The following is a 14498-nucleotide window of genomic DNA, read 5'->3' on the forward strand; positions in this document are numbered from 1 at the left end:
CATTTCACAGGGTCTCACCCGCAGACATAGAACCACAGGCAAAGAATAACTGCTAAGAGAAGGAGAGGCCCTAACTGGTTCCCCAGTAACAAGTGGTCTGTCCTGGAATCATAGATACACAAGCAACATTAAATGGAGTCTGTGGGTTATAGTTCTATCTTTATGCAGCATATGTGCCTATAACAATAGTAATCAAAGAAAATAAACCATCAAATAAAATAAATAAAAATCAAAGAGACTATCAATCTGAGAGGGAGTGAGGAGCATGGGAGAAGTTGGTGGGAGGGGTATGAGAGGGGTTGGAGAGAGAAACAGAAAGGCAGAAAAAGATGTGATTATATTTTATTTAAAATTAAAAATTAATTTATATAATTTTTTAAAGAAAAAGCTAATACATAGGCCAACTTCCAATAACAATCTGTTCTGCCATTTTATAGCTAACATTATATCAGGACCTTGATGTTTTGAAAAAGTTGTTTGAATTCCAGAAATAAGTCTACCTAAGGTTCTTGGAAAGCCATGTCCTTTCCCATGGCGTACCGCGGCGTGCTGAGCAGACAAGCTAGTTCATTCCCTTGGTTTCAATGCTAACCCAACTACTGAACTCCCAAGAACCCACAAACCTGTGTGAAGGGCTCAAAAGAAATGTGGGTGTCTGAGTCATTCAACGCTCCCTTGAGCAAGTCACAAACAACAAAGACTTCCTGTAAAGTAAATGAAGGGCCTCACTACAGTGCCCACTTCCCTGGCATGCCTGGTAAGCATCAGAGTGGACACCAGGCTTGGGAGTGATTCTCCCCTCCAGAAACTAGACATTTTTTCAAAGGGATGGGACCAACTCTCTGTTGAAATAGGATGGCTGATGTACACTTTCTACTCGGTTTCTGCCCGCCCCCCCCCCCCCGCCCCCGTGCAAAGTCACCTCCCAGGTGAATCTTAGCATTTGGAGGTGCCTCTCTTGGCTTGCTGAAGTCAGGGTCTGGGAATGAAAACCCCCACCTTCAGTCTGAAGATGTGGGGGGATGCTGGAGAAGAGGGTCGGGTAGCCACTTCTGTTTACATTGTGTACAGGACCTTGTCTAGAATCCTCAGGATGACCGCGGAGTCACACTCACCCTGCCCACCCGCTGCTTCTTGGCATCTGGTGGTCTATCCGACAAGTCCCCCAATTAGAAGAATGTGCCTCTTCACTGAATTTCCCACCTTTTCCTCCAGAGATTCATTACTCACATTTTGGGTTGTCATCTGATTTCTGAATTTATCACTATGAAGACACTCTTCCATATATGCCCCCAAATCAATCCAGTTAGAACTAAACTTCCTTTTATTAGAGAGACCAAATTACACCCTCCCCTTTTTACTTCATAGCCACCAATGCTCCCTTTCAAGGTCACTTCCTCAGGTCCCACCCACCCGTCCCCTGCCACGTTCTGGTTTCTGTTCACACCCCATGCATCAGGCTCCGCGTCATCACCCTCTCTCTGTTTCTAAATCCCACAGCCACTTCTCTGGCCTTATCTTGCTGGTCTGAGTGTGATTTCCATCTTTGGCAAAGCCCTCTCTCTCAACTGCCCTTGAAAGAGAAAGTTCTGACCCTTGCCCTCCTGACCCTTGCCCTCCAGGACCTTGGCCATTCTATAGTCCCACCAATGGCTGCCTCCCAGTGACTCACTGGTGAGAGTGCCACATGCCACGCTCTTGGCCCTACAGAGACTTCCAGTGTGATCCGTTTGTCTCAAGTTCACCTGCACCTGTCTCCCTTCTACACCAGACCCTGGTGCCACATCCTTGCAGCCAATTTCTTGGCTTCTTTCCTCTCAGACTGCAGCTGTGACCAGGTAAGTCCTGCCTCTTCGGTAGACTGTTCACAGCTCCTGTCCTCACCCAGGGAGCAGGTACCCATCCACTCTCTGGAACATCCAAAGTCTCCTCATCAATACATCTTATGTTTCCAGATTCACCTCCCACCAAGCTCCCAGCCCAGATCTCAAACTCTCGCTGGAGGGTTCTCTCTATCAGACCTCAAACTCTTGCTGGAGGATCTCTCTAAGCAGAAATGCACAGAACTTAGCCCTGTTACTGTTCATATTGCAGCCCATGACACATTGCTGCCTTAGAAGTTTCGGCTGTAAAGACAGGGTGAAGATCAACATCTAGTTGATGCAAGCCCCCTTGCATGTCGAGCTCCTGCCTGCCCCTCCAGTTTCAGCCCTGATCACTCCCCAGCCCCAATTCCCTAACATATGGGGGTGCTATTTCTCCCATCCTCAGATCCTACTGATGTACCCCCCCCCCTCCACAGTGCTCACTCTGACTCTGGTCACTAGCTAAATTCCAGTTGTTAAAGCTTAGATATAAAGTTCCCCCAACTTTCGAACACTGAGCCTCATGGTGTAGTGTTGGTGGGGTTGTGTAACCTTTAGGAGTTGGTCTTGCTGGAGAAACTGAGTCCATGGGGTGGGAAGAAATTTAGATTTACACCTGGCTTCCCTTCCTCTTCCATCCCTGTGTTCTGGTCCACTGATATGAACAAGCAGCTGCTATCAGTTCCCATAGCAACAGGGGCACCCAACACCACGCCTTCCCCAGAGCGATAGACTGTATTCCCTCAAACCATGAGCCAAAGTGGACAGACATATCTTCCTTCAACCAGCTCCTTATCAGGCATGATCACAACAACGAGAAAAGCAACTAACTCAGAGGCAACACAGCATCATGGGGTTTCAGTGTGGTCTTTGGAGTCAGGCAGACTGGTGGCAAACCCTAAGTCACCATTTACTAAGTGTGTGAACCAGGATGACTTGCCCAACTTCTTTGAACCTCAGTTTTCTCATCCATAAAATGAGGATAATAACAGTTCTGCCCTGCTGGGCTCCTTGAGGGTAAAGTGGAAAGATGCCTGGCCAGGTGGTATTCTTCCCAGCACTGTTCTTTGAAGACTACTTTGCCCTCCCTTTCCTCCCTTTCCCACACCATACCCTGTGGATGTTTTCCACATGATAGCTCTGAACTACTAAAGGCCAGTGGCTGCCTGTTTCAGTACCTGGCATCTGTGCCCCTGGCAGTGCCAGATGCTTGATAAAAACTGTGTAAGGATCAAATCAAATCAAAAGCATCGCATGAGTTTCAGGGTACATAATGGTTTCAAGTACGACTGTTTGGAAAGTGACTGGGGGGTACCCACATCTTCGGTGTCTCCCCAGGTTCTTCCTGGCATGGCTACCACCATGCAGCACCTTCCTCCTTATCAGGCTAGCTTCCGGAAGCCCCTCTGTCTTACTCTGCAACAACCTACTCGGAATTCCCACCAGGTCTCTGCTTGTCTCTTTTCCTGCCCAACAGAGTCTACCCACAGCCCTGGTCAGAGACCTACTAGACACCGTGCCCCATGGAAGTTACATCCTGAAGAACTACAGCAAAGGTGAGCATTATGACGCATGACCACACAGCTGCAAGATGAAGGTGACCACACAGCTGAGCCCCGGCTGGCTCTGAGGGGAGAGCTGGAGTGTTCGGAGGCAAAAAGCTCCTGGATGCTTTACCTACCTTTCTTCCTTCTGCATTTTTCTAACTCCTCTATGCCAGAGTCACCAAGGGTGATAGCACAGTAGATTCCCCATGGAGTGACCCAAAATTAGCATCTTAGGCCACTCCCAAACAGAATCTCTGTGGCTGAGGGCCCAGAGGTGAAATAAATGCTTTTAACTCTCCAGAGAATTCTACTGCCGGGCCAGGGTCAAAGGCCAGCAGCCACACTGAGTTCCACCCATCTCCTTCACTGAGAACCTACATGGGGCCGGCACCATGGTAGGCTGGCGGTACCAGGTGACCAAGGCACACACCCTACTCTCTCTTCTGAAGACTCAGTGGGGCAGGGGAGTATCACACAGGACAGAGGCCAAGCTGCTGGCACTTTCTTCAGCCTTGAATTCATTGAGCCTTCTGTGTGTTCCTCATCCTGCCTGGAAAACCAGCATGGGGACATCCTAACGAAAAGGGAGATGCCCTTCATGTCTTGTCTCTTCCCAGAGTGACCACTTCCACTTCGCTTCTGAGGGTCCCACTGGCACTCAATTGACGTTTAGAACTCAAGTGACTGAGCCCCATGTGCTATGCTCTTTTTCTGCCCAATTCACCTCCTGATGAGCTGTCTTTGAAATCTCAGTAGGGTCATCCTCACCCCCGCCCCCGTGAGTAGCTGATACGTTCATTGGATGAATAAATGTTCCCCAGTAAAAATGCATCTCAGGAAGGATGGTACTTTTTCTACCTCTAAATTTTTAAATTTGGGTCATGGACTTTCACCTTCAGTATAATTCCCTGGTGTGTGAGTCCATGCCTTTGCTGCCCATGCCATCATGGATGTAAATAGCACCTTCCTGGACCTCAGCAGTCAGCTGGCCCCTGCGAACATGCTGAGGCCAGGAGAAGGGACAGTACCTGTCTGTTCCTTCCATTAAATGTCCACCCAGGTAGCCATGCGTCTGGCCACACCCTCCCTCTCATCTTTATTTAAGGCTCATACACATCATCCAGCCTTTATGAGCAGATGAAGCCATCTGCACAGACAGGTAGTCCCTTTCTGAGTCAGAAGGGACTCCTGAGTGGCTTAAAGCCTACTAGCATGTCAGTATATTGGAATGGCAGGATCTAAGGTATCAGTGTGAGCTCCTCTATGCCTCAGAGAAGCCAATGGGCAGAGCAAGCACCCCCATGGGGAGGTTTCTATGACATGTGTCCAGCAGTCGGGCATCTAGTCCCGAGGGTTGGACAAGCAAAAGGAGTTGCCTGAACAAACTCTACCCTGCTCTGTCATGGCCGGCTCTCCCAGAGCCGTGTAATTGCTATTGGTGTTTGTTTTAAATCCGAAAACCAGACTTGAGGTCTTGAGGAGTTGAGGCTCAAAGGTTGGCTGCCCTTCTCTGGCACTTCCTAGGAAACAGATTCACTGTGCAATTCCCTTTGCTCCAAGGACCAAATGGATTTCTTCTAAAGTTTATGTTGAACCCTAGATAGCAGGTGGGCAACTCAGTCTGGACCTATTCACTTCCTTTATGCTTCTGTTGGGAAGAAGAGAGCTTTGCTTGTTGCTCATCCATCCAACACACTCATTCATAGTCACCGATCTAACCATTCACCCATCCATTCACCCATACACTCCTTCATTCATAGTCACCGATCTAACCATCCATCCATCCATCCACACACTCTTTCATTCATAGTCACCGATCTAACCATCCATCCATCCATCCACACACTCTTTCATTCATAGTCATCGATCTAACCATCCATCCATCCATTCACCCATACACTCCTTCATTCATAGTCATTGATCTAACCATTCACCCATCCATTCACCCATACACTCCTTCATTCATAGTCACCGATCTAACCATCCATCCATTCATTCACCCATACACTCCTTCATTCATAGTCACCGATCTAACCATCCATCCATTCATTCACCCATACACTCCTTCATTCATAGTCACCGATCTAACCATCCATCCATCCATCCATCCACACACTCTTTCATTCATAGTCATCGATCCATTCATTCACCCATACACTCCTTCATTCATAGTCACCGATCTAACCACCCATCCATCCATTCACCCATACACTCCTTCATTCATAGTCATTGATCTAACCATCCATCCATTCATTCACCCATTCACTCCTCATTTATAGTCATTGATCTAACCATTCATCCATCCATTTACTCATACACTCCTCATTCATCCATCTCTTTACCCATCCATTAATTTATACATTCATTCATACATTCATCCATCAATCCATTCTACAAACACTGATGAGGATGTGCCAACTAGTGTGCTAGCAGTTCCCAGACACAACCCCAAGAGAGCAAGCCGATCACACACAGACAGATGAGGTAGCTCATCTCCAAGAAAGTCCTCTTTCCCTTCACCAGGGCCACAGAGCTCCCTGCCTGTGGGAAACAGGCTGTGTTATTGTTGGCTGGCATTACAAAAGTCTGCACAGAAGAGAGAGAGACAGAGAGACAGAGACACACAGACAAAAGCAGCAGTGGCCCACTCCCTTCCTGGGCAGGAAATGGAAGCCACTGAGAACTATTTCCCCCAAAGTCAATTAGGCTGTATAAACTAAAGTATAAAGGCTTTCTCATCAGATGGGGTGAAATGCCTGCCTGCAATCCACTTGCTGTGACCTGAGTCTGGAGGAGATTGCTACCTGGACAAGCTTATTCATCAAGTACTGGGGTTTGAAAGTCAAGTAGCTACAAGGCTGGTTGCTAAGAGCAACACAGACTGAGAGGGGGCAACAGACTCAGGATGCTGACTAACTCTCTTGGAGACACTCAGAGGCCACATCTCCTGAGCTTGGAGATGTTAGGATAAACGAACCAAATTCAGCAAATATCTTGACATTTACTGGACTGAAGTAGCTCTCAGTGACTCAGTATCCACAGCCCCAGGAAAAGGACCACAGAGTGGAACCAAATATCAATTTTCCATGGTAGAAGGGAGACATAATGCATTTGTGTTTGCTCAGAGAAGGTGCTGACCTCTCTCCTTGGTATGTGGTTCATGCTCTGAAAGACACAGGCACCAAGTGCTCTTTCTTCATCAAGACAAAAAGTCAGGGCTCTCAATCCAGGCATAGCAGCACATGCCCCTAGTTCCCAGGCTAAAGCAGCACATGCCCCTAGTTCCCAGGCTGAAGCAGCAGGAAGACAAGTCGAAGGCCAGCTTGAGCTGTGTAGTGAGACTCTGCCTCAAAAACAGATAGCTCAGATGATTTTTCACATGCTCAAGGCCCTGGGTTCTGAAGTCCATGCCCCAGTACTGCAAAGAAAATAAAAAAATAAAAAAACTCCAGAGGCAACAACACATCTCTTGATAGGAAGCCACCAAAGCCTCTAGATTGCTCTCCAAGGGCTTAAATGCCAGTCTCTAAAGCTGGTTTCCAGGAGGCAGACCTCAGTAAGGTACTGGGAGGCGCATCCATGCCAGAGGGACGAATTCTTGGGGGATTCTTTGTCCTCATTCTCCTTCTCCATTCGAAGGATCTGGATTTTTCTTTAATTTCTAGCTTGCCCTTGTGACCAACAGTCTGCTTCCTGGGTAATGTTGCCTTGCAAATTATCATATAATTATATTGGCCTTTTTGTAAAAAAAAATTAGTTTTCTTACCCATGGCCCAGCTCCTGTAGAATTATGGTGTGGCCCTGTCTAGTATGTAGCAGTCCTGGGAGGGACAGTCTGTCATGAACTCGCAAGGATGTTTGATCTCAGTTTATTTGGCACGAGAAATCCAAGACACTTTAAATATGAACCGTCAGTGTGAGATGTCTCTCCTCGCTGTCCTTGCCTACCAACAGCCACTTTCACTGCTGCAAGAGACCCAGAAAGTAGAAAAGGGACACAGACCACCTGAGGTCTCACTCTGTATTCCAGACACACAGGACTCCATACGCACGGAGACGTCACACCCGGAGGGCTGACGCTGCTCTCTAGGGTCTTCTATGGTGGTACGTATTTGGAAATACTTTGACAGTCTAGTTCAAACCCTGGCGGTTCCATGGATGCTCCATTCCTTGTGTTCTCAGCTAAGGGGAAAACACCCTTACAACCCTCTCCAGTCACAAACACAGAAAGCACTCCTTCCCACCAGACCCTTTCCTTGGACAACCCTCTACCTTCTCTGTTCCACAGTCTCCTGAGTCGTTCAGTCCTCACAGGAGGGAGGACAAGCAAAACGGTGCGAGCAAACCTAGGCTCATCCAACAAAAGGAGTGCAACACAGACCCTTCTTTTCCTGCCCTCTACCCTCGCTCACGCAGAAGTGCAGAGTCAACAGGAGTCCTCAGAAGAGTGAGACCCCCCTGCCTGGTTCACAAAGACCATCACAGCAATGGCACAGCCATTGGCTCCTCACCCCAAGAGTCTCTCTGGGAGGCAAGCACAGGCTGCACTCAGTACAGCCCCAGAACAAGGCTGCCTCACAATCGAGCCGTGCGGCTGTTATCCAAATGACAAACCCACAGGAGACCGCCAGAGCTGAAACTGGGCATTATTCCCTTCACTCGTCTTTAAAATTGACCCTCTACCCCAAGGCACACCATAAAACAGAATCCTGCTGACTCCTGAGTTGCTAGGTACAAAGTGCTAGCCAAACAGACCGGAAGCAGCTCCGGCTCCCCACACTGCTGTGCCTGAGTTTTATTAGTTCTCAATAAACAACAAGGTGGGGCCTGGCTAACACCTTAGACAGACAAGCTCAGGGTCAAAGAGGCAAGTGGAAGGCATGGAGCTTGAGATCATGCGAGAAAGGAGTCAGGCTTTGGGGAAAAGCCGGCTGTGGAGGCGTGAAGATGTCTCCACGCTCACTCCTGCCACCCGCTTGCTTCCTGGGATTGTTTCAGTCTCATCTCTGGGCCTTGGGTTCCCTATTCACAAATGGGAAGACTGGGTTAGACCATCTGTAAGAGGAGACTGGTTGGACCATCTGTAAGTGAAGACTGGAAGTTCTTCTAGCTTGAGCACTCTGTACAACTGCAAATCTTAGTGACAGGTCCCTTTCGGGGTCCTTCCCACCCGGTGTTAGCTGTCTGGCTAAGCTCTGTCCTCTTTTTACCAAATGTCTATCACCCTAAACCCTGGCCACAGTGTCTGCCACTTTTAGAACACACATTTATGTCTTTATTTAGTGGTGGTCGTCATGGGGTTTGCCCATGCTGGGAAAGCATCCCTGAGCTATATCTCAGCCCTCATCCCATTTTTTACTGAAACACGGTCTTACTAAGTTGCCCAGACTGGCTTTAAATTAATTGTAGCCTCATTGGCCTTGAATTTGTAATCCCTCTACCTCAGGCTCCTGAGCGGCTGAGATCATAGGCCTGAGCCACCAGGTCCAATGGGACATACATGGACATACATGGATCTAATCTACATGGGAAGTAAAAAAAAAAAAACAAGATCTCCTGAGTAAATTGGGAGCATGGGAACCATGGGAGAGGGTATAAGGGGAGGGGGGATGAAAGGAGTAGAGTAGAGAAAAAAAATAGCCCAATAAAAATAAAATAAAATAGCTAGTTGGGAACAAGCCTAAGCTAAGGTGAAGTTTTAATAGTTAAAAAAGAATATACTTATTACCCTTTGGTCAATAATGGCAATAATATTGAGAATTTATTAATTATTAAGAATAATTCTTAATTATTAAGAATATATTTATTACCCTCTGAGCAATAAAGTCTGGGAACCTGGGACACTGAAACCTTGGATATTCATCATCTCCTACCAGTCCCATGCCTGTCTACCAACCAGTCTCTCTCCTTAAAGCTCCAGCACCTCTTCCAAGAGAAAGTCCCCCCTGAAGCCTGGCAGGAGGCCAAGGCAACAACAGGCTGCTCTTATCTGAGCTCCGGCATATCCTTGGGTGGGGTTGGGAGATGTGGCAGACTATACAGGCCAGGGGGGGAAGAGCTTACAGAAGCAAGCTCTCCTCAGAGGAGGTGGTGACAGGGCGAGAAGGCAGTGTAAGAGTGGGCACTGAGGACCCCTGAAGCTTGGGAGGCTCCTTCAAGATACTCCACACCCCCCATCTCCCTCATTTCCTTATGAAGAAGGCAGAAGAAGTACCCTGATCTAAGCCGCGACCAGTGGATCACACAGGGATCTCTGGGGCTCAGCTCACTGCTTTTTCCATTCAACTCTGTCGACCTCAAGAGTCTAATGAGGCCAGTAGACCTGCTGCAGATGCTAGGAAATACAACCCTGGGGCCACTCTCGGCATGCGTGGCCAGGGAGATGTCATGATAACTGCCTCCTCATCTCATGGGTTCCTTCCTGACTCCGTGGGCTTCTCCTATTCTATTGAAAAATTATATGTCAGGCTCTTGACGCACACATTTAATCCCAGCACTTAGGAGGCAGGGGCAGGTGGTTCTGCCTATTTAGCAAGTTCCAGGTCAGTCAGGGCTATGTGGTGAGACACTGTTGCACACATATATATGTGTGTGTGCATACATATACTTATTTCTCTCTGCATCTATGAAAATGTACATACACTACAGTACACCTGCGGAGGTCAAAGTGAAATCCGTGTTAGTCTGCTCTCTTTTTCTACCGTGTGGCTCCTGGGCATTGAACTCAGGTCATCAGGCTTGGCGGCAAGCACCTTACCTACTGAGCCATCTCACCTGTCCTTCAACCTAGTTCTCTTTGTTCATTCTCCAGTGCTTTGCGGCAAAATCATGGGGAGATCAGCGGTCAGTGAGAAGAGAGAGTTGGGCCTCTCTGTCCCTCCACAGCCCCAAATAGATAAGATACACACACTATCTCTCTTTTCCTGGTCTTGATGTCCAGAGAAAGTTTGGTGGGGGAAGGGTGACATGAAAGCCAATTACTCCACTGGAGATCTGTCCCGTTTAGATAGAGAACATCACAGGTGGGCAATTTCAAGGTCATCACAAGGTGTAGGACAGCAAATAAAAGGGTTTGCCTTTACAGATCTGCTAACAGAAGGAGGACGTGTCAGGGAAGTCAAGGAGTTAATTATTCAGAAGCATGACCCAGTTCCTGGGGGTGAGACCGGGCGAGAAGGAAGCTCACTAGTCACTCCACCGCGGCAAGCAATCCACACTTCATGGGGCAGTGACTGTTGACCGCTGCCCAAGAAGACCCATTTATGCCTAGATGGCCCTGCCAGACCCTCCGGGATTTAGATACAGCTGGAGTTCAACAGAGAAGAAAGAGAGTTCAGGGAGTTGTGAGCAGCGCAGCACCCCAGCTCAGCCCTCCGATGACGCTACCTGGGCAGGCTGCAGCGTGCCTAAAGCAACTTTCTTCTCATCTGGACAATGCGGGTGAATTCACTTGCCTGATGGGGAAGATGGCATGGTCTTTGTAAACGGCAAAGTGCAGCGTGAACTCGGAGTTTGAGCTGTCATCATGTAACACTGCACACTTTCTCTGCCCTGGAGAAATGTGTAATCTGGGCATGTTTTGGAAAACCATCCAAGGTACCTATTTGGCTGACATCACATTCTCTGTAATTTGGGCAAATTGTATGTTTCTACTTGGCATCAGAGACGGAGCTGGCGGGTGGAGTTCACATCAGAGCTTGCCTGGCCCTGTGTCAAGCCGGGACTCAATGAATGAGCCAGGAAAGGCCCACAATGCAATGTGGGAGGAGAACACATGGTCACTCAGAAACAAAACAAGACAATTCATGGGCTCATGAGAGGAGGGAGCTGGCCAGAAAGGCACACACGCTCACCCCACGCTGGCTTCAGACAATGCTGGACTTCACTGCTTGCTGCTGACTCTCCACAGACACACTCTAGGGGTGGCATCTCAGGCTCGCACGTGCTGGCCAATCCGGATCTCTCTGCCTGGGCCTGCATACAGTCCTAGGAATCAGAACTCTACAGCAGCTTTCCCTTGAGTCCAGTCAACCTCCCATCTTGCCCCCTGTGGGTCCTCAGTGTGCGCCAATCCAGCCTCTAAATGCATCACCCTAGCCCTAGACTGGATCCTGTTGTTCTCCCCCAACCTTTACCCTCCCCCCACCAACAAAACTGAGCTCTCATAAGTCCTGAGCATTCCTGTGGGAGAGACCAGGTCACTCCCCTGCCCCGCCCTGTGTCCTCCAGCTCAGGGCCCTCTGTATGTTCCAAAAAAGGCAGACACCGGGTCTTAGCATGTTCTCGAAAGAGAAGTAAAGGAAGAGGAAGCAGGGAATGGAAAGGCGGCCACAGTGCTTGTCCATCGCCTGTGGTCCATCACTCCTCTCTACCCCAGTTTTAAACCTGCAGAAAGTCTTTTCAGGCTGGGCCTCAGTTTCCCTGCTTGATAATGAGGGATTTGTTCTAAATAATCTCTCTCATGATAAAGATTGCTATTACAGAAGCCAGATAAACCCAGGACTCCGGCGATAGGAGGCCTGGTCCTTAGGAGTGTGTGAGCTGGGCAAGCTCCCTGGCAGCCTGTGATTTGTTGTATCAGACACAGCCACAAACAGGGGACTATAATACAACTGTCCTGCATATGGAGTGCTATGCGACTGAGTTTCTGGGCTCATAAGACCTTAAGTGGATTTGGGGCCCATATCCTTGAACAAATGCCTTCTACCCACCTTCATTGTGCTGGTTATGTCCCGCTCAGACAGGGAGGCCGAATGGTGGCTCCTTGCCCCAGAGGTTCCCTTGGCCTGTAGGGGAGAGCCAAATACAGACACCATACTGGTGGGTCTGAGGAACCCACAAAGTACGATGGGAAGACAGGCGTTTCACAAGCCTCTCCTGAGCAAAGAAAGCTTCTTAGGGGAACGGCATGTGCTGGACACGGTGAGCTGCTTCAGGATGGTGGGAATGGAGCCAGAGTGGAGGAGAGGCAGAAAACGAGGCAGTTCAGTGAGAAGTGGGGGTGGGGGGAGCGTGAAGACCCGCAAGACAATCAGCTATGTCTCCTCCATGGAGGGCAACCCTGGCCTTCACACTATCTTTACATTAAGGTTGCTTTAGTCTACCGAGAAAGTGCCAGAATGTCTAAATTCATGACAGAATGAAAGCAAGTCCAACTGGTATAAAACTTAACAAGTTATGGCTGTATAATCTGTCCCGTTGCCTAAGGTGGAAAGGTCCCCAAGGATAAATCAACTAGAAAGCAACAGAAGTGAGACCACTGAGCAGGGCTTTTTTAATCAAATTATTATGTTGGCTTCCAATGACCCCCCCCCCCCCACACACAGGATCTGGTTACATCCTAACTGTTGCTGCAGGAAACACTTTCACACCTGCTTGGAAGAAAGAGTTCAGATATATAAAGTATGTCTAGTGATTTATTTTCACGTTCAAAGAAAATGCAAATGTCTCAGGGACTTGGAGAGGATGAAAATGGAAACAGATGTGAAATCTGAGATATGTAGAGGTGATCTCCATGCTTTGGAGAAGCAGAAATTCTGCTTTTACATGCACACACACACACACACACACACACACGCACATGCACATGTGCCTGCACACACCTGCATACACACGCGCATACACACACGCCATCCATGGGTGTTCTCTTAAGCACATAAAGAGACATGTTTAGAATGCCAGGAGGAAGGATCCCCTGCCCGGTTGCTCACATAACTCATGAGAGGAAACTATTTATTGAGTACTGGTGGAGTTAGCACTGCCAGGATCAGACATGCTTTTATCCCAGAAGCTCTGCATAGATGAAGAGCTTAAGTTGGAAGTCTGGGTGGCACTTGCCTTGACCCTACAACACGGCAGGGTTCAAGCCCAACACTCAGGGTCCCTTCGTCCAAGCTGCGGTGCCCTGAACACGAAGGCCTGGTGCAGCTCTAGTGGCACAGCTTGTGAGGTTGGCATGCTCTGAGAGCAGTCACCTGTTCGGGAGCTAACACCCTGCCCATCATCATCCCCATTACCATGCCCACAGTCCTCAGAGCCTGTGCCAACTGATGAACAGGCTAGCCTGCCTTGGCTACATTCTATCACGCTGAGCTGTAGGCTTGGTACTGATGCCTCATGACAGCAGTCAGTCATGGGCCTCAATGCATCTGGCCTGCTTCTCAAGGGAAACTTCCGGGAGCAGTGGGTAAGAGAGCTAGACATCCTGAATCTAGAAGTCTACTGTCAGGCTAACCAGAGTTGTAAAGCTTTGTATCACATCCTGTTCCCTAGAGCTCATGAGATCGATGAAGAACAGCAAGGAGATGAGGGGCTCTTTGGGAGGTCGGCTTGGGTTGCTTTCACAGTTGAGTTGAACATGCCTGGGTCAGGGAGACATCAGTCAGTTTCCCAGAGGCCTGATCCAGCCACTCAAAAGACCAACCAATGCCTACATTCTGACCAACAGTCAGACATACCCTACATATCACACCTGACCAGAAGGTCCCAAGGTCCATTGCCACGTCTTCATCTTCACAATAAAAGAGCTTGACATAACTGGCGATTCCCTCACCACTGTGCCCTTTTGGCTGCCCACTGATCCTGGCTTTAGAAACACAGGTGACTGGAAATAGAGTGGGCATGGAATCACCAATCAAACAGGCTTTGCTCTGACTAGTTACTATGTTCTGTGTTGGCAAATCCTCCTACCTGCCTTGGAAAGAGCTAGAGTTATGTCATGTGCTTGAACCGAAGTCCCAGCTAACACCAGCCCCAGCAGTCCAAGGATCCATGGTGGAGCAGCATAAGTCCAGGCCCACACTTGTTCCTTGACACACAAAACCTCCCTTTGTGATCAGTCGGATGAAGAAACGTCATCTCCTGGGAACTTGACACCACGCCAGGAAAAGCTAAGAAGCAGGAGGCTTCTGGTCTCCCGTGGACTTGATTTGGGGGTGCATGTGTTCCTGTGGATCCCAGGAACTTGAGAAGCCCAAGGGAGATGAACTCAGGGGGATCTTCCTCTCTGATGTGCTCCTCATCTAGCTGTGTAAAGTCTGAGTCCTCCTCAAGTACTCCATGCCCTTAGACTGGGCCTGGAATGTTC

The 14498-nt window shown here is 48.7% G+C and overlaps 1 protein-coding gene across 6 annotated transcripts in view; it reads right to left on the reverse strand.

Annotated features, from left to right (window-relative positions):
* Mical2 (microtubule associated monooxygenase, calponin and LIM domain containing 2) overlaps window positions 1-14498 on the reverse strand; it is a 137603-nt gene that overhangs the window by 101033 nt on the left and 22072 nt on the right. The window lies entirely within an intron of this gene.

Source organism: Microtus oregoni, unplaced genomic scaffold (assembly GCF_018167655.1).
Source record: "Microtus oregoni isolate MIOR12 unplaced genomic scaffold, Mior012 000016F_ref0000370, whole genome shotgun sequence".
NCBI classification, from domain to species: Eukaryota; Metazoa; Chordata; class Mammalia; order Rodentia; family Cricetidae; genus Microtus; species Microtus oregoni.